Genomic DNA, 19,596 nt, shown 5'->3' with positions numbered 1-19,596 from the left:
ACCGCCCGCAAAGAGGAGGCAGGGAGAGGAAGAAGGATCTCTGGGCTAAGGTTGCCCAGTGGCGCCCGATCCCTTCTATCTCCCCTCTCACCTTTACAGGAGAACCAAGTGTCCCTGAGTCTGGGTCGCCAACTGTTAACGGAAAAATCTGAGGGCTCTCTTGGACAAAAAGTAAAGACACCAACCAGGATAACTTGGAGCAAAACAGCAGCCTGTAGGCTTGGCCTTTATTGAACTGTTGCAACAGGGTATTTCCTTCACTTGCGAGAGAGAGGAAAGACCCAGAACAATGGGCTGCAAGACCTTATAAAAACTTTTGAAATTCCCCTCCTCTAGGTCAAGCCCACCCCCAGAAACATCATGCATACATTACAGAAAGGAGGGGTTGAGGGAGGAGTTGTGGTGGTACCCTGAGTGTCCAGTCACCTGGCTTTCCCCCTGCCCATGAGTCACTTCCAGGAGACAAAAGGGAGTTTGCAGTTTCCTGCCCCCAGAGGGAAGATCTGATCATTGTCCTTTGTTTCAGTCTGTTCTGAATCCACTACCATATGCAAGTTCTTTGTCATTTTGATTGTCTTCTGTCTGGGATTATCAAGGCTGACATAGCAACTGGGCAGGGCTCCTGTGGATGTGCTGGTATGCTGAAGAGATTATGGCTGACCAGAAACCAAGCCACCCTTCCTTTGATAGTAAAATAAAAATGGAACAGTGCAAATCTGATGTATGGTTGATTTTCTATGAATTTATAACAGAAATGTGGCGTATGTAGTGTGTGAGTGTGAGTGTGTGTGAAGTTTGTGCAAACAGAATGATTGGGGTGGGGGGGTTCCTGCTACAAGGTATACAGGGCTCAGGCCTTTTAGGGCTTTAAAGGTCAGCACCGGGCTTTTTCTCAACCGAAACTCAGTTCTGGCAGGTAGACACCATTGCCATGATAAGGTAACAATGGTGTTGTAATGTGGTTATTACCACTCAATATTTTGGAGCAATTATAATTTTCAACGTTTTAAAAAAGCACAAGGGAAGAAGGCTGAAGAAGGGAAGGCTCACTGAGGCAACCCAGTCAGATGGGTGGCATATAAATAATAAAATAATAATAATTATTATTATAAGCAGCTACAGCCAAGGAAGAGTGCAGCATATGCTGAAAATGTCCCTTTGACTAGTTATACCAGTCCAATGGAGGGCCTTGTAGCTGAGGATGGAATGTTAGTTTGTGTATCTGATAAACGTAATGAAGGATATAGGTCTACAACTCCATGAGGCCTTCCTCAGAGGCCAGCAGCAACAGGCCAGTCAGAAGACCTGTTAAGACTAAGCCCCAGGAAGCAGAAATAACAACAACAACAACAACAACAACAACAATTTATTATTTATACCCCGCCCACCTGGCTAGGTTTCCCCAGCCACTCTGAGCAGCTTCCAGCAAAGATTAAAAATACATTAAAACATCAGCCAACGAAAGTTTTGCCACAAGGGAGTTGGAAAATGGAAGAGGTACTCGGGAGAAGCACAATCTGTTCCTTATTCCCTTATCCCAATGTAAGAAAAAGGAAGAGCCCAGGGCAAGAGTGAATTCTCACATGTAGTTCATGTTTCCAACAATTACTGTCTGTGGCCCCCAGCTTTGCACACACACATGCACGGGCCCTATAGGGTGCGGGAGCAGGGCTCCCAACACACCAGCCCCATACAAGCTCTGTGGGTCACCACCAAATGCTACCCCCACTGCAGGCGTGTCCCACTCAGTGTGTGCTCCTGTTCAAATGGCAGTAGTGAACATGCGGAGGCTAAGCGTGGCAACACCGAAGCGCCACTCCACAAGTCCGTTTCGAACGACTGAAGGGCCTATTTTAAACTGCATGCGATAATGCCCATTTAGGACGCTTCATCCTCGGTGGGGGGAACCCTGTTGCACACAAAGACTTAAGGTCGTTGGGAGTTGAATCTGCATTACGGGATGATGGCAACTACTGGGGCGCGCGGGTTGCAGCGTGCAAGTCATTTGAAACAGCCTACGACGTCCGAGGATGAAATCTTGCATCCGTGACGCGACTCTTGCCTCTCTCTCCCCACCACTCTTTGCCCCCCCATAAGCCTGAGAAGAAGCAGGCGGAGGAGGGTCTGCTGCCGCGGCGAGATGGAGCGGCCTGCGGGCGTTGTTCCTCCTCCTCGCCCCACCCCAGTGAACGGGACTCGGGCTAGAACTGCGGAGGCCGCGGCTCTCCAGCTCCGCGGTACTTCTGGATAGGCGTGCGCGTCTGGAAGGTGGGGAGGGATGGAGAGGAGGCGTCGTCGTTAGGGAACAATGCCTCCCGCCGCCCGGGAGGACCGGCCTTGATGCAAGCGCGGGTTCCCTTGCAGGCGAGCTTGCAAATGCAGGAACCCGGCTGCCTGGGAGCCAAGGCGTCCTCTGCAGCGGCGGCGCCCTCCTCCACCTCCTCCTCTCGCTTCCAACCCAACTCTCCTGCCCCCGGTGGCCCGGGAGGAACTGAACTGTCGCTGCACAGGAAGTAGCGGCTGCTGGGAGCACACAACCGCACACACACACCCCACATCTCTCTCTTTCACACACACACACACACACACACACACACACACACAGAGGCAGCTGGGTCTGCCGCACTCCATGCCCTCGGCTCTCCGCACCGGAGCCCGGCGCCGCCGCGACCCCAGGCTTCCCGCCCGCCTCCTCCTCGGAGCAGCCCTCCGAAGCGCCGCCGCAGTACCAGAGGCGGCGGCCCCAATTGCGGTAGCCGGCGCTGAGGGAAAGAGGTGGCGGCGGTGCTCCTCCTCCTCCTCCTCGGGGGAAGGCGGCGGCGGAGGTGGCCGCGGCTCTTGGGTCGGAGCTGGGCCAGGGCAGCCGCGGGGCAAGGAAAGGAGGAAGGAGGCGAGACGGCGTCGGCTGCTGCTGCTGCAGCTGCAGGTTTGTGCTGCTCCGGCAAGGGATCGGGTGGTGCAGGCGGGTTCGTGCAGCTGCCGGCAGATCGGGTTTCTTTCCTCCCTTTCCCATGAGGAGAGACCCTTTCACCCCTTTCTCCCCTGGCACAGCGCCGGCCCCGGTTTGCCCTTCTTCGCAGGTGGCTCCGCTGGGCTCAGCCTGCTTGCCCGCCCCCCCTCTCCCCGCCTTCCTCCTTTATTCCTTCCCCAGCCCCTCCACGCATCCCTCTCCTTGCTGCAGTCCTTCCTCGGGCGCCTCCCTCCCCCTCGCAAGCCTCGTTCTCCGGCTGCCAACTTCTTCCTGCACCCCGTTCCCTCCCCCGGGGAACCTTAATGGATTAGTCTCCTTTCCCCCCTCGCCCTCGCCCCTCTGCATTGTGCGAGCCGCTGCCTTCAGACCGCTGGATGGTACGGGTAGTAGCGTCCCCTCCTCCCTTAATTTCCTCCGTTCCCCTAATTGCTTCCGTGCTGTGGTAGTGAGGGGAGAGCTATGTCTGCCGGATTTCTTCAGTGTGTATGTGTGTGTTTTTTACTTTTTGGCTGAGTTTCTCTTCGGGTTTTTTTTTAAAACACACCAGGCGTTAGCCTTGCGATGCTGAAGCAGCCCTTGTCTCTTTACACACACCCTTCCCTCCGGTTGTGCTTCAGGCCCCCACCTGCTTCTCCGAAGGATTGTGAAATTGCAGGTATGCTTTCTGGGCTTGTACGTTGCCGCTTTGCTTGGATATCTGTGGTGTTGCAAGAAAAGGAGGGGCTTCCATATCGTGGGGTGGACTCTTTTTAGACTCATTACTTTCTCTTTAGCCTTTATATTTGTGGGCTGGGATTGTACTGTATAGGAATTGTTAACAGGCAGTTAACAATTCAGTCGCAAGGATGCTCAGCGGTTGGAATTCTTAGTGACAGAAACTGGAAAAGACTATATCCTTTCCGCCAGACTGTCTCGATTTCATGTGTTTGAGATGCAAGAGATGCTTCCTGAGGGCCCGTCCTACTCAGTTATCTTGTCCCTGGGAGTTTTGAGAGAATTAAGAGGTTTTTGCTATTAATTTTGCTCAGTCTGTGCTTTTAAATGAATCAGTAGACACTGGTCTGTTAAAGGGCAAGGGCCTTAAAATTAAGGTATGCGTACTTGCCATTCTACTTTTAGTATGAGAACATTGTTCTCTCTGATCAGATTAGATTTAATCAATTTGTGTTTCACAGACGGAACCCCAAAGTGATTTGCAATACAATAAAGCGCAATTAAAATGAAATCAATGTGTTAAAAGTGTTCATCTACAAAAAATACCACCATACTTAAAAATAAAATAACCATCCCACCCACGTAAGGATGAACACTGAAAGCAAGACAGTTAGCACTGATAAAATGCCCTGGAGAATCAAAACATATTTGCCTGATGGCAGAAGGTTGGCAAAGTTGGTGCAAGGTGAGCCTGCCTGGGAGGGGCATTCCACCCGGGGGTGGGGGTGTCACCACAGAGAAGGCTCTGTGGCTTCATAGGTAAAGTGTTACAGCATGTAAAGTGAAATGTGAGTTTTCCACTGTATGTAGATTAGATAGTTGCTGCAGCACACACCAGATATCTCGTCTGTGAGCCCATACTGCTGACCAGATTACCCTGAGATGAACTAGGTATCTGAATTATTGTGGCAAGTCACAGTGAGTTGTTGTTTTTTAAACCAAACACTGGGTGCAGATGTGTGGTACAATAGTAATATGTAACCATGGGATCTATGGAGTGTAACAGAATAAATTCTCTCGTTGCTTTAAATATGTCATTATTTGTATAGAGAAAAATATTGCTTCTGAAGCAAGTCTGAATATAAAGCTCTCATGTTAGTTTAGCCTAATTGGTAAGTGTATGTGTGTGTGTGTGTATATATCTATGTATCTATATATACACACAACCTATCTATCATCTATTTGTCTCTTATCTATCCACCTATCTTTACTCAAAGATCCACGTTCCTCTTCCTTTGAATATGGCAGATCAACTACATAGAGGACCTGACATAGGGAAATTTGTGGCCTTCCATAAGTTGTTGAACTACATTTCCCACAATCCCTGACCATTGGCCCTGTTGGCTGTGGCTGATGGGAGTTAGAGAGCATAAGATTCTTCATCCCTGATTTTTTGGACTACAACTCCCATTATCCCTGGTGCTGATGGGAGTTGTATTCTTAAACATTTGGATGGCATAACACTGACTATCTTTGTTTTAGGTAGACTGTTACCACTGATAAGGTAGAGTCAAACCCTCTGTTTGATGCATTATTAATTTAGTGGAGCTTTTAAACTTCTGTCGCAACCAGAAAATGAGAAACGCTAAAAACACACCCAGTAGTTGTCATTCTCCATGCAACCATCTACATAGTTGCTGTGGGTGGAATTCTATGAGGTCCACTTGCGCAATGAGACTTCCCCCACGCAATTCTTACCTCATGCACACCCTAAACCTGCTATGGGTTTTCTCTCAACCCTCCAAAGCAGATTTAGGGAGTACGGGGGGAGTCCTGTTGTGTGAGTAGACCTTGTTCTGTGCAACAACAACGTGGTTGAATCCCACTCTGTGTTAACAAAAAAAGAACATGCAAAAATGGTGCTGTCTGCCGCAGCAAGAACGGGTATTATGTGGCATCTGTGGTAGTGCCAATTCCACCATTATCTGGCTTTTGTGCTAGACACTTGTGACAAAACCATGTTGTAGCGAAAGTGGTATACCCTGGAGCGAAGGCTGATGAAGCAGGCTGGAAGACTGCTAGAAAGCAAGCGGATAAAGACTCCAAATGAATACAACTGAACACAGATACGTGTGGATTATCTAGCCTACTCTGTGGCAGTGAAGTCAGCAAAGAAGGGTAATTTCTGTGCTGCACGTTAGTCCTTGACTTGGTGTGCAGCAGAGCAATGTAGAGTGTAGTGTGGTGTGGTGGTTTATATCCTGGCCCAAAGAAAGGCAGAGCTCTCAATAGCCTGTTGTCTATTTGCTAGACATTTTTAGGATAAAATCACTTGTATCCATAGAGATGCAGACTCTACTGTCATGGTAGGTCAGTCTCTTGGGGTGTCTACAGAGCAGTCTGGTCAGATGCCATTGGATGAGTTTCCGTGGGTGCAGTTCAGGGTACTTGGACAAGTGTGGGTGACCATTTGTATTCTTGCCCTTCCTTATTAATAATGTTTGGTAGAATTTGTGTTCCATTTGTTCTAATTTAACAAATGGACCTCTCTTTTGGGTCAACAGCCCCCTGCTCACTTTCTTTCTTCCATGATTATCGCCACAGTTTCCGGAAAAGAGATTTCTCATGAGAATAATATGGAGGGGAGACAAGTTTTATGGTCATAAAGCCACACAAATTAAATTTGAAAGTCTTCCACCCCAATTAGTTTTTCTTCTAGCAGAATTTAGTTTTCCTCCTAGCAGGTATGTGACTCTACAAAAAAAGCTCTCCGAGTTTGATCTTCCATATGAAATCTCACTGTTCTAGTCTAGTTCATGACACCTTGTCATCTGTGAATTTGGGTGTCCATGCTGGTGGACATTGAAACTGCAAGCAGTTCAACATGCCAGAGTGTTCTGGGACTATAGAGCACATGGTGTGTCCCACAAACCTTGAATCTATTAAACTCCTATTTTCCTACCTCTTTTGACTTTTTATTACTGTTTAATTTTAGGAGTTTATACCTTTCACCTTTGATAAAATTCATAGAGTAGTTTATAAAACCTTTGTAAAAGTCTTGAGAAAGAAGAGTCAGGAAAACACTTATTGGCCTCCCAACTATTCATGATCATAAAACTGCTCTTTCTTTCAATTCCACCCTAAATTCATAAAATAGAACAAGTGTATGGACAAAGCTGTGGGTAGCAGGAGGTCATTGCCTAACATTCAAAAATTCTCCACTTTTGGATTACAGCTTTTGGAGTAACAACCATTTAATGTTGAACTGAAATGATTAGGCGTATGTAGAAGAATTACAATTAACAGGAATAGCATATTCCTGAAAGAAATTAAGGAAAAATTGAGGAAATAATGAGATCAATGGCTGCCATCCGTGAATAATTCTCCAATTTGATTCTGAAGAAGCATGAAACAGGATATAATCCCAAAGATCGTGCAAGCTATTGCAGTGGAACCTCGGGTTACGTACTGTCCTCCTTACACACGCTTCGGGTAACGAGCTCTGCTAACCCGGAAGTAGATGCTCCTTGTTGCGAACTTTGCCCCGGGATGTGAGCGGAAGTCACGCGGTGGCAGCAGGAGGCCCCATTAGCAAAAGCACGCCTCATGTTAAGAACGGTTTCAGGTTAAGAACAGACCTCCGGAACGAATTAAGTTTGTAACCGGAGGTACCACTGTATTGGTATTGTTTGGGTAACTTCATTTTTTTAAATAAAGTGGCTACAGCTTGCATTTTATAATTTTCTGTTTTATGGACATATACTCATATATATGCTTTCATGTATATATAATGCATTAATGTTTCTTTTTTATTATTTCATTTCATTATCACTTAGATTCCAATGCTTTTGTTTTTCATGAGCTGCAGAGCTTTGGACAATGTCCCTAGTGCACAATACCAAAATGCAACCAACTTTTAATAAGTATTGGGTGACACTGCCTTAATAGTTATCATTTAGCAATATATAACTCTTGAATAATTGATGTACATATTTACCTCTGCTCTTAGGAATAGTTGATAGGTTTTTAATTTCTACCTATTACAGGAACATTCTCGACATTTTCTATTTAGGTGGTATATAATGTTGTCAAATCTTACTGCAGAATTCAGTGCCGCAGCTAGCCAAGAATGTACCATATTCCAAAAACTTCGATATTGTAGACCTTGATATGCTAGATACATAGGAAAATGTTATTATTTGTGTCTTGTTATAGGACATGATGATTATTTTCATGGTCTCCAAAACCACTTGACTGTTCTGCAACTGCTGCGAGGCATTGATTCTTAAAAGCCCACAGCGTGTGTACAAGGATGAAGTGGTTACATTTAGGAAAAGTTGCTTAAGGAGTGTTTGATACACATTTTTAAGTTTTCCGAAGTCCTGCTTAATGACCCAGCTCCCTGGTCTTTTTCTGTGAAATTAGAGCTAAACCAATGGCAAAGTGAGTCTGTGACACTCCTGCCTGTAAAACTCCTCTGTGACATCAGAACAGATCATCAGATCAGACACTGGCATCAGAAGGAGCCGGAGAGAGGGTGGCCAGCGCTCAGAAGGATGTGTTGGGGAGAGCAGGATTGTGATGAAGTAGGTTTAACAGTAACTGCTTTGCTAATGGACCCTTGGCTATTTGTAGAATAACTGTCCCTATTGTTTCTTTAAAGTATTGGAGGTTATTACTTTTCCTTTAGATGATAGATATCGCTTTCGGTACTGAAAGAGCCATCACATGCCTTAAAGTCTATCGGAAGAGGCCCTGCTATCCAGGCAGGCAAGATGAGAACAGGGCTTTCTCTCTCTCTCTCTTTTTTTACAGGGAATTGCTGCATTTTACAGAGGGGGAACCTAAACTGAAATCAGTGGAAAATGTAAGGAGCCATGTTATGGGTTGGTTATAATATCACATGAATCACATGAAATGATTAAAATAGACAGGAAAAATGGTTTTTCGGACCACAGCTCACAATTTGAAAAAGAACTTCTACAAAACAAAGAAAAGCTTTTGTCTAAAATGTACAATCTGTTATTAGATTGGGAAACAAAAGACGAGCTTGTCAGAGCCTCTATGCCTCTATGATACACTGGGCAATAGATATGGGACATAATATAGATTTTAACCTAGGCCAGGCTTCCTCAACCTTGGCCCTCCAGATGTTTTTGGCCTACAACTCCCATGATCCAGTGGTCAGTGATCCAGTAGCAGGACCAGTGGTCAGGGATGATGGGAATTGTAGTCTCAAAACATCTGGAGGGCCGAGGTTGAGGAAGCCTGGCCTAAGTGGTTTGTTGTGCATGTTGATAGTGGATTTACTGATTTTTTACAATCCAGTTTGAATCTCTGGAATTTAAACATTGTAGGGTGCAATAAACCAGAAGTTCAGTGTCCTTTTGATTTTGCTGAGGGAACTAGCACGTACTTTAATTCTCTTCCTTTGAAATAGAAGGAAATTATTTTTTGCCTGGATTGCACTCCTTGTGGTTATTTATTTATACCCCACCCTTATTCCTGCCTTTATAGACATTAATAATAATATTTGAGCTGATGGGTGAAAATGTGTGGGTGGCAGCTAGGAACTTTTTAATCTGAAAAATATACAGGCTATTCATGGGATAGAATGGCAAAGTGTGCATGATTCTCTGCATATTTTACTGAGGGAGCAATAGGAAAGTATTAGAGTTGGTAGAGTGCAAACCCTGTGTGTGCAGATATGTACACAAGTTGCATACCAATAACTTAAATGGAGCACTTAACAGAAATGGTTAGGCATGTAGACTGTAAAAGTGGGGGGAAAGGAGTTGGAAATGCATTTTGAGGTTGCCTGTCTCTGTTGCTATGATGAAATTTTGTATGATGCATCACAAGGAATCTTATTTCACATCTGTGATTGCCCATTTTGAAATACGGTTATTGACTCATGCTTTCCATAGGTGTATGAATACCTAAGGTAAGACAAGGAGGGGTTCCCAGATAATTACTTTGATAATTGGCAGACTGAATTCTGTCTTGTGATTTTCAAATGGCCTACAGGCAAATTTGGAGGTGAGAATATAACTAATAAAATCTCAGTAGCTCATAAAGTTGAACTTTCTGCTTGCAATCGAAACAGCCCAGAGTTATTGAGCTTTTTTGGGGGGAGGATTGCCCAGAGTTGTTGAGCTTCTTTTGGGGGGTGGCCCAGAGTTGTTGAGCTTTTTAAGCCGCCCATTGCCCGCCCTATTACCGCAGCAATAGCCAATCAAAACCAGCCCTTGCCGCAGCCACAAATAACACCCCAAATAGCCACTGACAATCTCCAGTTCGCGGCAGCAACCAGTCCCATGTCACCCCTATGCACTATCCGTGTATAAGACGAACCCCTATTTTTAATATAAATTTCTAGTAAAATAACCCCTCATCTTATACATGGAAAAGTACAGTATATATGCCAATCATATTAATTTACTAAAACACTTGATTAAGAAGATGCTTCCCAATTAATTGGGGCAAAAAAAATATTCAGCTGGCCTCTGTTGCTTTTAAGGTGGTAATGACACATACAATTCAAAGTAAATAATAAAATCTGAACCAAATCCATTCCAAATCAAACCAAATAATTGCTGCGATCACTGTTCTTTATAATATGAGGTAGTATAACTTGTATCTTTATTACGGTATTCCTTTTAATGTTGTCATGATGTCATTGCAAGCCACCTCAGATGAAGTTAGGTGGGAAAACTAAGTTGCTGTGGGGCTCAATCCATCAGATTCCCCCTTTGGTGCAATTTCCGTAGGTTTGAGTGAAATTTGAATTGGAAGATTTACTTGGCGGCAGTGATTATTGTATTCTATATTGGTTTTGTACCACTTTTCTATTTAGAATTTATCAGACACACCATTCCAAAGGAGACACATGCTCATACTCTCTCTTCCGCCTCCCCATAGTCTACTTAGTTATTCCTTGGTTTCCATGTCTATTCAAAATTCAGTGAGACTTGCTTCTAGATTACCTTATTTTTCACTCTATTGGACGCACCGGACCACAGGACGCACCTAGTTTTTAGAGGGGGAAATCAAGGGAAAAAATATTATTCCCCCTCCCAGCCCCAAAGAGCAAGGGACAGGCTGCACTTCTCCCAGAGAGCAAAGAAGCCAAGACAGCGAGCGGGATCCATAGCCGTGCAACCTCTCCAGCCAAGAGCTTAACCTCTCCAGTGCAGCCAAAGAAGAAGACAAGGCAGCGAGCGCGATCCATCCCGCTCACTGCCTTGGCTTCCTCTTTAGCCTTGAGCAGCATCTTTAGCCTTGCGCAACAGGGTGGATCGTGCCCGCTGTCCACCGGGGCTGGATTAGATGACTCCTGGGTTTCCCTTTCAACCCTGCAATTCTATGACCTTGGAAGGTGTTGGGGGTCTCCACCACTGGAGGCTTTTGGATCGCGCTCGCTGCCCTGGCTTCCTCTTTAGCCTTGCTCAGCCTCCCGCGGCTGGAGAGGCACGCAAGGCTAAAGAGGAAGCCCGGGCAGCGAGCGGGATGGATCGCGCTCGCTGCCCTGGCTTCCTCCCACGGCTGGAGAGGCGCGCAAGGCTAAAGAGGAAGCCTGGGCAGCGAGGGGATGGATCGCGCTCGCTGCCCTGGCTTCCTCTTTAGCCTTGTGCAGCCTCCCCCCCGACTGGAGAGATTGCGCAAGGCTTTTCTAGAGGAGGGAGAAGGGACTGACTGGCCGCGTCAGTCCCTTCTCCCTCCTGGGGAAAAGCCCGCAAGAGCCGCACGAAGCTTGTGTGTGGCTCTTGGGGGATTTTCCTGCCTGCCCCCCCCCCTGCATTCGCTCCATAGGACGCACAGACTTTCCCCCTTAGTTTTTAAGACGGAAAAACTGCGTCCTATGGTGCGAAAAATACGGTAATGTGTATAGGATTGCTACTGTTTTACGCGGTTTCCTGGGAGTATGCCTTGTTGAATTAAGTGGAACCTCACTTCCAAGTAGACATGTCCAAGATTGTGTCGTAAATCTCCTAAAGTTCACTGAAGAATTGCTGTTGATAGACCCTGTTTTGTTCTGGCGCTAGAAGAGTAAAAGGACTAAAGCTTTATTTGCAGAATACCTGCAATATCCTGGCAGTCCTGGCTCCAGTCAAACCTAATCTTTTGCTTTTGTGAGCATTAAATTCATGCTTGAAAAGAGCCTGAGTAGTTTCTACTGATTAATCAAGTGTAGCATTTTAAATCTCATTGCCTGGTAGAGGTAAAAAAGTGTGATAAAGAAAACCAACATTTCTGTCACATGTTTGGCTAGTGAATCATTTCATTTAAGTTTGAATGGTGCCATTTATCAATAGGGGTAGACTGTCAGGGTTGCTTGATATGCTAATAATTTGAGCTTTTCGTTGGTAGCAATTTATTGGATATCTAAATCTGTCCCTTTGCAAGGCATTTCCCTCACTGGAAATGCTTGTGAGAGTGGATCTCAGTCAATTTCACGCTGCAGAATATGGGTGGAATCCTGTTGGTGTTCTTAAGTTTATGGGAAGAGTTCAGATCCAGTGGATGCCTCCACAAACAAAATAAGAGGGGAGGTAATTTCTGCTGATTCCCTGCCCTGCTCCCCCCCCCCCCCGCTGTCTCAGCAGCCTTTGAAAATTGGCTCCAGAGAGATGGGAAAACCTTTCAGAACAGGGGGGCAGGTGGTGTGGAAGGCTTTAGCGGGTGGAGGGGGAGTGGTATAGGCAGAAATCACCTCCTCCTTCCCAGACAGTTGTTGGATCAGAAGCCCTTCTTAAAGTGCTAGGGCAGCAATTGGATTCTACCCTCTGAAGGAATCAAGACTTTGGTGATGTGAAGGATTTTTATTTTTATTTTTTGCTCTTCATTCAACCTCCCAACAGTGCAATGAGCGCTGGTGGCTGATGCCCATTGAGACAAATAGGGCAAAAGGCAGGGAAGGTAGCAGCAGGTGGAGCCAGAACCAGTGACAAGCAGAGCCAATTCATTCTCATTTTGTTCCCATCCTCCTGATTTCGCATTTCGTTTCTTCATGAATCTACCAGAATACATTATTTACCAATTACAAAAGCCACTGGATAAAGAACGCTGAGACCTCCATGCAGGGGGAAAAAAGGTTCCGTTACCGAACAACAGTGAGGCAGAATGGAATATTACAACCAGATCACAAGGTGCAGTGATGCAGGTCAATACCTCTCGCTTTATAATATATATGCAACACTTGAGTGATCCATTGTCCTGCACCAGCCCTGCCAACTCAATTTGATTACATGTCCTTGCCAAGCAGCATAAGAGCTCTTGCAATATCAGCATATTTTGGAGTGGTGTTTTAACCCCCCTCCCCACCCCAAAAAGTCACCATATATTTCTTCCATCCTCTCTCCTACAGGTGTTAAATTGATACTTGAAAACAAACACCCACACCCACCAGCAGACTTATTCATTTGTTTATTTTATTGAGAATGTTTATAACTCACCCTTCATTGTGATGGATTCCCATGGCAGGGTTCAAGCTACAGATTCTATGAAACTTCGTGAAACAGCCATAAATCATCAGAACAAACCTAGCAATAAGACCAGCTAAAGTCACAAAGCAATCTATCTGCCAGAGTTAAAACCCTAAAAACGTTAGCCTTAGATGCTAACTAGTTTATGGAAGCGGTGGAAAGCATGTGTTCTCTGGGGTGGCGGTGGAGAGAGAAACGTTGCAAACTGTGTGGATGTTTAGAAAGAAAATCAATAACGGTTTGTTTGCGGGGTGGGTCCCAAAGAATCTTTAGTCTTAACTTGAGGTAATGCTACTGGCTTGTGTCGTTGCCAGGGATACCCTTGTCATGGTTGTCTAGGGCCTGTGATGGTGTCATTCTTTCCTCAAGTCTTTCACAGAGAAGGTCTGCCAGCTTGCATCAGTACAATACAGCACCTGCTGTGTGCATCCCCATTGCGTTACTTACTTATCTACACCGAGAATGATGATTGTGGAGTTTTTGTCTTTTGTTTACACTTCTTTCCACCAAACATCACAGTCATTTTCAAATGCAAAATACAATACTGGCCTGCAACTAGGCTTTTTTTTTTGAGAGCCGCTTTCGAGAAGGGAGCAGGGGTGAGTGGGGTGACTGGAGCCCCATTATTTGGAGATAAACACCCTTCTTTCACCTTGAGGTTGGCTGTGTATGTGTGTGTGTGAGAGAGAGAGAGAGAGAGAGAGAGAGAGAGAGAGAGAGAGCACGCACATCATTCTGTTAAGAGGCTTAGTTTGGCCCAGGAGTGTGTGTTGACCGATCTGCAATGTTTGACCTTATGCTAACAATCTACATCTCTGGCTCTTGCTCTGTGCCCTTCGTCTACCTGGAATGTGGTTCCAGGAACAGTAGAATCATAGAGTTAAAGAGTTGGAAGGGATGTTGAGGATCATCTAGTCTCAACCCGCTGCAATGAAGGAATATACAGTTGTCCCATACCGGAATTGAACTTACAAACTGTAGTTCTCTTATGGGGCTGCTTGGATAGAAGGGAGGGATATACGCTGTTCAGAAGGGCATTTCTGAGCAGCCTAGGAATTGCCTTCAGTAATTAAAGAAAACTGACTTGGACTATTCACATGTAAAATAACAGCAAGGTTGACAGGGCTCATTACTGGGGTTTAAGAATTACTTGTGTTTCTTCCCCTCTACTCCAAGAAAAACCCAGTTGTTCTTTTTTTAAAAAAAATAACGCTTCTGTTGATCCCTTTTATACACGAGTTGTTCTTTTTTGGCTACGTAAACAACAGCATTCACACCAGAAAATAAAAGGAATAGTTACGTATTGTGTCATATTGATGATGCTTGATCTGAAAAACAGGTTCTTTCCCCATGATTCCTTATTTGCAGAAAAGTAGTTTTTAAAAAATAAAATAAAGTTATATCCTACTTTTCTACAGTCACAGAACCCAAGGTGGTCTACATGTGGATCTTAGATGACCACCCATCCAGGCAATGATCACACCCAGGCTGGCTTAACTTCAACAAGGTGTAGCCTGGAACCTTTAACTTAGTGTGTTTTCTAGGTCGTCATTAAGTCATTTCAAAGCAACCTATAAATATAGGTAGGTTTTACATATCTGTATTCAAACTTATTCTTAACCAGGTGATTTTAAAAATGTTAAATCTGATTTCTCCCCCCCCCCTTTTTTAAAGTTTGCCCTGATTTATTTTGGGGGGGGGGAGGGGAGTTTGGTAATCATTGACTTAAATAGAAATAGTTTGATCAGAATTAGTCACTGAAACTTACTGCTTTTGTCCATCCCCCCCCATGTAATCCCTTAGCCAGTAATATATTTCTGTTGATTAAACGGATGTTTCCTCATATTGCTGGCCTTCTAATATTTGCTGCCGTTATCCCCAGCAGGTTGTAAGGACTGTATCAGCCCCCCCCCCCATTCTTAATTTCTTTTTCTTGGCATTGTTTCCATTTTCTTTATTTACTTCAAATATACAGAATTGGATCAACCCTAGATACTAATAGGAAATCTGTTCTCCAAGCATGGGCCCTATGTAGCTAAAACATTGCCATTCACAGACATGATGAGGGTATCAGCAGCTTTGAGGGAAATGTCAGGGTTTGGAAACGTACAAGAAATCCTCAGGGGGAAACAGCTACCACCTAGTGAGCCTGCGATGCAGACTGATTATTGCTAGCAGGGATGGGACCAGGAGGTGTGGAAGGGAGTATCATGGAAATGGGTATGGCTGCAAGGAACCCTGAATAGGCGCACTCCATTCTGCAACATTTTGCTGCAGTCTCGCTTATAGCATGCATAATCTAACCATATTAATGACAGCAGTTGCTTGTATACATGCTTTTATAAATCTTCCAAGTAGTTTGGGGATGGTTTCTTCCAATGCTGCAATTAACTCTTATTCTTTATTTTTTTCCATTTCAGAACTTACATTTAGTATATGAGGTGATGAGGGCAACAGCATGATTTCTATATCAATCTTTTAAATCGCTTTCTCCTCTTCTCCAGATTCATAATTTAGTACCTGCCATTAAGTTAGCCAAAGTTCTTCCAAGAGGCTGATCCGATGGTCTTGCTATTCTGGGCGGCTGATCTGCCAGCACTGCGCTAACGCAATGTTGCCGAGAAACGTACACTCTCCCCAAGCAGTGAAGTCAAAAGCACAAGAACAGAATCACAATAATGCTTGCTAATGAAACCTCTACTTTAGCCATGTGTGGAAGGCAGCAAGCATCACATAGCAAGGAGTGGAATGCCAGAATGGTGTTGCAGAACTTTCCCCACACAACGTACAAGTTAGAAGAGCCCACATCCTTTTTCTGGCAGAGCTGCCTATGAGCCAGTAGTCAGTAGGTCTCATTCATGCAAGATGGAGGGCAGGGGAAGCAAACAACAAGGGCACCAGAGACACCACTGTGACATGACTGGTAGTTGCAGTGGGTTAAAGCAATGCAGTAGTGGATAGGGAGTTCGAATTGCAATGTAAATGTGGCTTTCACAAGGGAAGCATACTATTTAGCAGTGATAATTTTGGGCGGACAAAGGAGAAGCAGTTCATTTATTCATTGGTGACATTTTGATGACCATCCACCAACCAAGTCTTTGGGGTGGTTTAAAAAACCTATGAATCAATGAAATATGTTATCTCAAATGTGTAAATTGACATCTGTGGTTGTGTTTTGCCATGTAGGTTGAGCACGGCCATTTATTTGGCGATGCAAGTGTGTCATTGCTTGACCCCATATCTCCCGAGAACCAGCTGGGGTACCAGCTGGGTATTTTTCTCCATCAGTACATGTTCACTACTGTAGCCATGACCAAAATTTTGAGGTCTTTCTGCTGGTAAAATGTGGGCGCACCCTTTAAGATTAGTCCTTTCATAGGCAGTTAAATGGCTGGTAAGATCAAATATTAGAGTTGGTAGCAAAGCATTCTACTTCCACAAATTTATGTACATATTTAGAAGATGAATACTGAATAATTATTTGCCAAATTTACAGGGATATTTATAACAACCTCTTTAAGAAAAATATTGCTGGGAAGGAAAAGAAAAAGTCTCAGAGGTTTTTGTGCCAAAATATGCTGAGGAAAAGCTGGAAGAAATCCTCTGATTGGCCCTTGCCTTTGAATGCTTAAAGCTGAGTTTCATAGAACACAAAGTGGCTTTTCAAATAAAAATGTAAACCTTTTGTTTGAGGAGTAATCTGAAAATAGCAATGTAAAACATATATATTAAGATGCTCAGAAGCTCAGGGGATAGCCGTAATCCAGTGCATATTCTTTATTTACTTATGGAAGTACTAAGAGTGTTAAGTGTGACACATTTGCTGGGGATTTGTTACTTTCCATAAAATTTAACTACATATCTATATGACATTAGGGTCACTCCCCCCCTTCCCGGGGCAGTGTTTCGCAGTTATGGTATGCCTGTGTGGTAAAAGTAGGAATGTGAATGAGATGAATTCTGCAGTGGCCATGTTTACACACTGTGCTAAAATGTGGTTGAGTACTTTGTGCATGAGCAGGAAGAAGCTGATGCAAACCCTGGGATCTGGAGCTCTACCCTCTCCTTTCCCGTGTGGCTGGGAGGAAGGCTTCACCAGAGTTTCCTTTCACTTTTCACCAAACTTTGATTGTCCTTATGCATGCACTTGAGATTGTGGTTTAGAACAACCCACTTCATACATTGGGTTATACAGTTAGCCTTTTCAGCTAACCAGGGTTTGTCTTAAACTATTATCTCTGGTTCATATAACATGATAAACCAAGATGAGTGGAAAGTAAAAACAAAACCTAGGAAAGTCCTTCTCCTGGCCACATGGGAGCAGGGAGTGCAGGATCCCAAGGCTTCGCTTCGGCCCATTACAGCTTGTGCACATAGGGCAAACCATGGTTTAGCATTACATGTGAACTGGGCCAGTGACTCTCTGCTGGAGGTGAAAGAGTTCCACTTCAGCAGTGCATAAAATGAGATTCTGCAGAATATTATGGGAGGAGGAATAAATGGATTTCTTTACTCCGAATTTTCTGGCTGCTGTTGCTCTTGTTCTAATTGTCCTTTGCAGAGGTGTCAGGGTTCCTTTTTCTTTTCAGTTTAATTACAGAGAAAATAATTAACTTGAGCACTAAGTGGAGGATTTGGGACTTGTGAAAAAAACATTCCAAAGAAAATCCTACTCTGTTCTGTTCCAAGAATATACTAGCCTCGGTTGAGAGACAACAAACCCAGAAAGCATCTGTACCAAGGAGGCACAAAATTTCATTTTAAATGCAATTGTATATTTCTTTTAGAATATCTGCACCCTTTAAAAAACCATTGAAAGTAAAAGACATATGTGTAAAATGAGATGAGAGGGGAGAGGATGGAAATGAATCTTGCTTGAGGAAAAGGTCTGTGGGTTGAGCAGTTCTGAATAAGTGAGGGAAAAGCTGGCATGGCTTGTAGACACTTGCATACACACTTTCCCTTGCCTGAAGCCTCTTTGCATAATACTTTTATTGCCAGTGTTACAACAGTCAAACTTTGGAGTTTCAGGGAAACATAGAATCAAGCAGGTGCTTGCCTGGGAAATTTGTTATCTATATTTACGACAAACCAAATTCTGATTTCACAAGAGAGGCATGCCTGTGGCGAGCAGTTACGTGTGTGTATGGCAAAAGACTAGTTTCTTCATCTGCAAAGCAGCATAGTTGCTATGAGAGCAGGTTGATGGGCCCTCTATTCAATTGTCATTTCAGCTTCCAGGTGGCTTTAGGCAAGTCACTGTCTCTCTGCCTCAGCCTTCCCTTCTTTTACAGGGTTGTTGTAAAGATAACAAAAATGATATCTCTGAAGCATTGTGGCAAGTTTAGGCACTATATTCATACCTCCCACAATATATTTTCTTATTTGGTAACAGGCAAAGTCACATTTATTTTCACAGGCCTTTTAAATCGTGTTTTTACTCCCTAGTATTATGCTGCGTTTCAATGTGGCTGATTTACTCTATGAAACTTGTTAGGCCTTGTACTGTGGCTTCTGATATTTAAGGTTCATGCACCTTTTTGCTTGACCCATATTTTGATTGCATTTCATACCAGTTAATTCCCCTAGGTCAGAGAGTTTTTCTCCTTGTTCTGTGGTTGTGCCTTGCGAAAATTCAATCCTGCCCACCAAATCGAATTCTATCAGATATGTGAAAAATCCGAAGGGACACTTTGCTTAGCTGAACTTTGATTCAGCGGGCAAGATCGAATTTTCCCAAGGCACCAGCCATGGAACAACAAGAAAAGCTGTCAGACTCAGGGGAATTAATCAGTACACAATACAATCAAAATACAAAAGTGTTGATGAAACCTTTTAGACCTCTCTGATTTAATAAATAAATAGTGCTGCTGCTCCTGTATAGAACTTTATTTATATGTTTTTAATGAGCTTTAAACATTCTTTAATCATTCTGAAGCATCACCCAAAGGAGCCTTCCCCATTGTGATACCCTCCAGATGTTCAACATCAGCTCCCATCAGTTGCAGCCACCAAGGGATGATGGGAGTTGTTGTCCAACAACATTTGGAGGGCACCACCTTAAGGAAGGCTGGTTTGAAGACGGATTGTTATTGAGCAACTGACAAATAGAATGAGCAAGTAAAGAAACAAATTCATGATGATTCGCACTATGTTATGCCCTAGAGACTTCGGGTGGGATCTGCCTTTCTTTTTGCATCTGTGGCACTTGTCCCTTTCCTTCAAGGATGAAGCATTTCCTTATGATGAGGCTTGCACCACCTTTTTAAAAAAATAGAAAATAAGTTTCTGTGATAGCCTATACTTATGATTCATCAGGTCTACCAGGAACCTGTTGCTCATGTTAGCTTAAATGTACATATGCTTAACTGCATCTGGCTACTGAGTTGAGTCTTGGTTTACTTTAGTTTACAGATTATATGAATCCTGCAAACTTTTAGTAGACTATATGAAAACAATGTAGAAACTAACAAGTAGTAGTTTGGT

The 19,596-nt window shown here is 44.0% G+C and overlaps 1 protein-coding gene across 7 annotated transcripts in view; it reads left to right on the top strand.

Moving 5' to 3' along the window:
• Nucleotides 1-1,772: 1,772 nt before the first annotated feature.
• AGPAT3 (1-acylglycerol-3-phosphate O-acyltransferase 3) overlaps nucleotides 1,773-19,596 on the top strand; it is a 75,518-nt gene continuing 57,694 nt past the window's right edge. Inside the window, exons 1-2 of one of the 7 annotated variants that reach the window (XM_083498468.1) lie at nucleotides 2,299-2,926; nucleotides 3,519-3,626. The gene's annotated coding sequence lies outside the window, so the exon portion shown is untranslated. Of the gene's footprint in view, nucleotides 2,927-3,174; nucleotides 3,349-3,518; nucleotides 3,627-8,055; nucleotides 8,212-12,648; nucleotides 12,789-19,596 lie in introns of those variants that run through there. The other 6 variants (XM_083498466.1, XM_083498465.1, XM_083498463.1 and 3 more) reach the window with 6 other exon arrangements.

This window comes from Podarcis liolepis, assembly GCF_965112155.1.
Source record: "Podarcis liolepis genome assembly, chromosome: 4".
In the NCBI taxonomy this organism is placed as follows: Eukaryota; Metazoa; Chordata; class Lepidosauria; order Squamata; family Lacertidae; genus Podarcis; species Podarcis liolepis.
The sequence above is the reverse complement of the archived record's forward strand: the minus strand, read 5'-3'. Positions and strand labels throughout refer to the sequence as shown.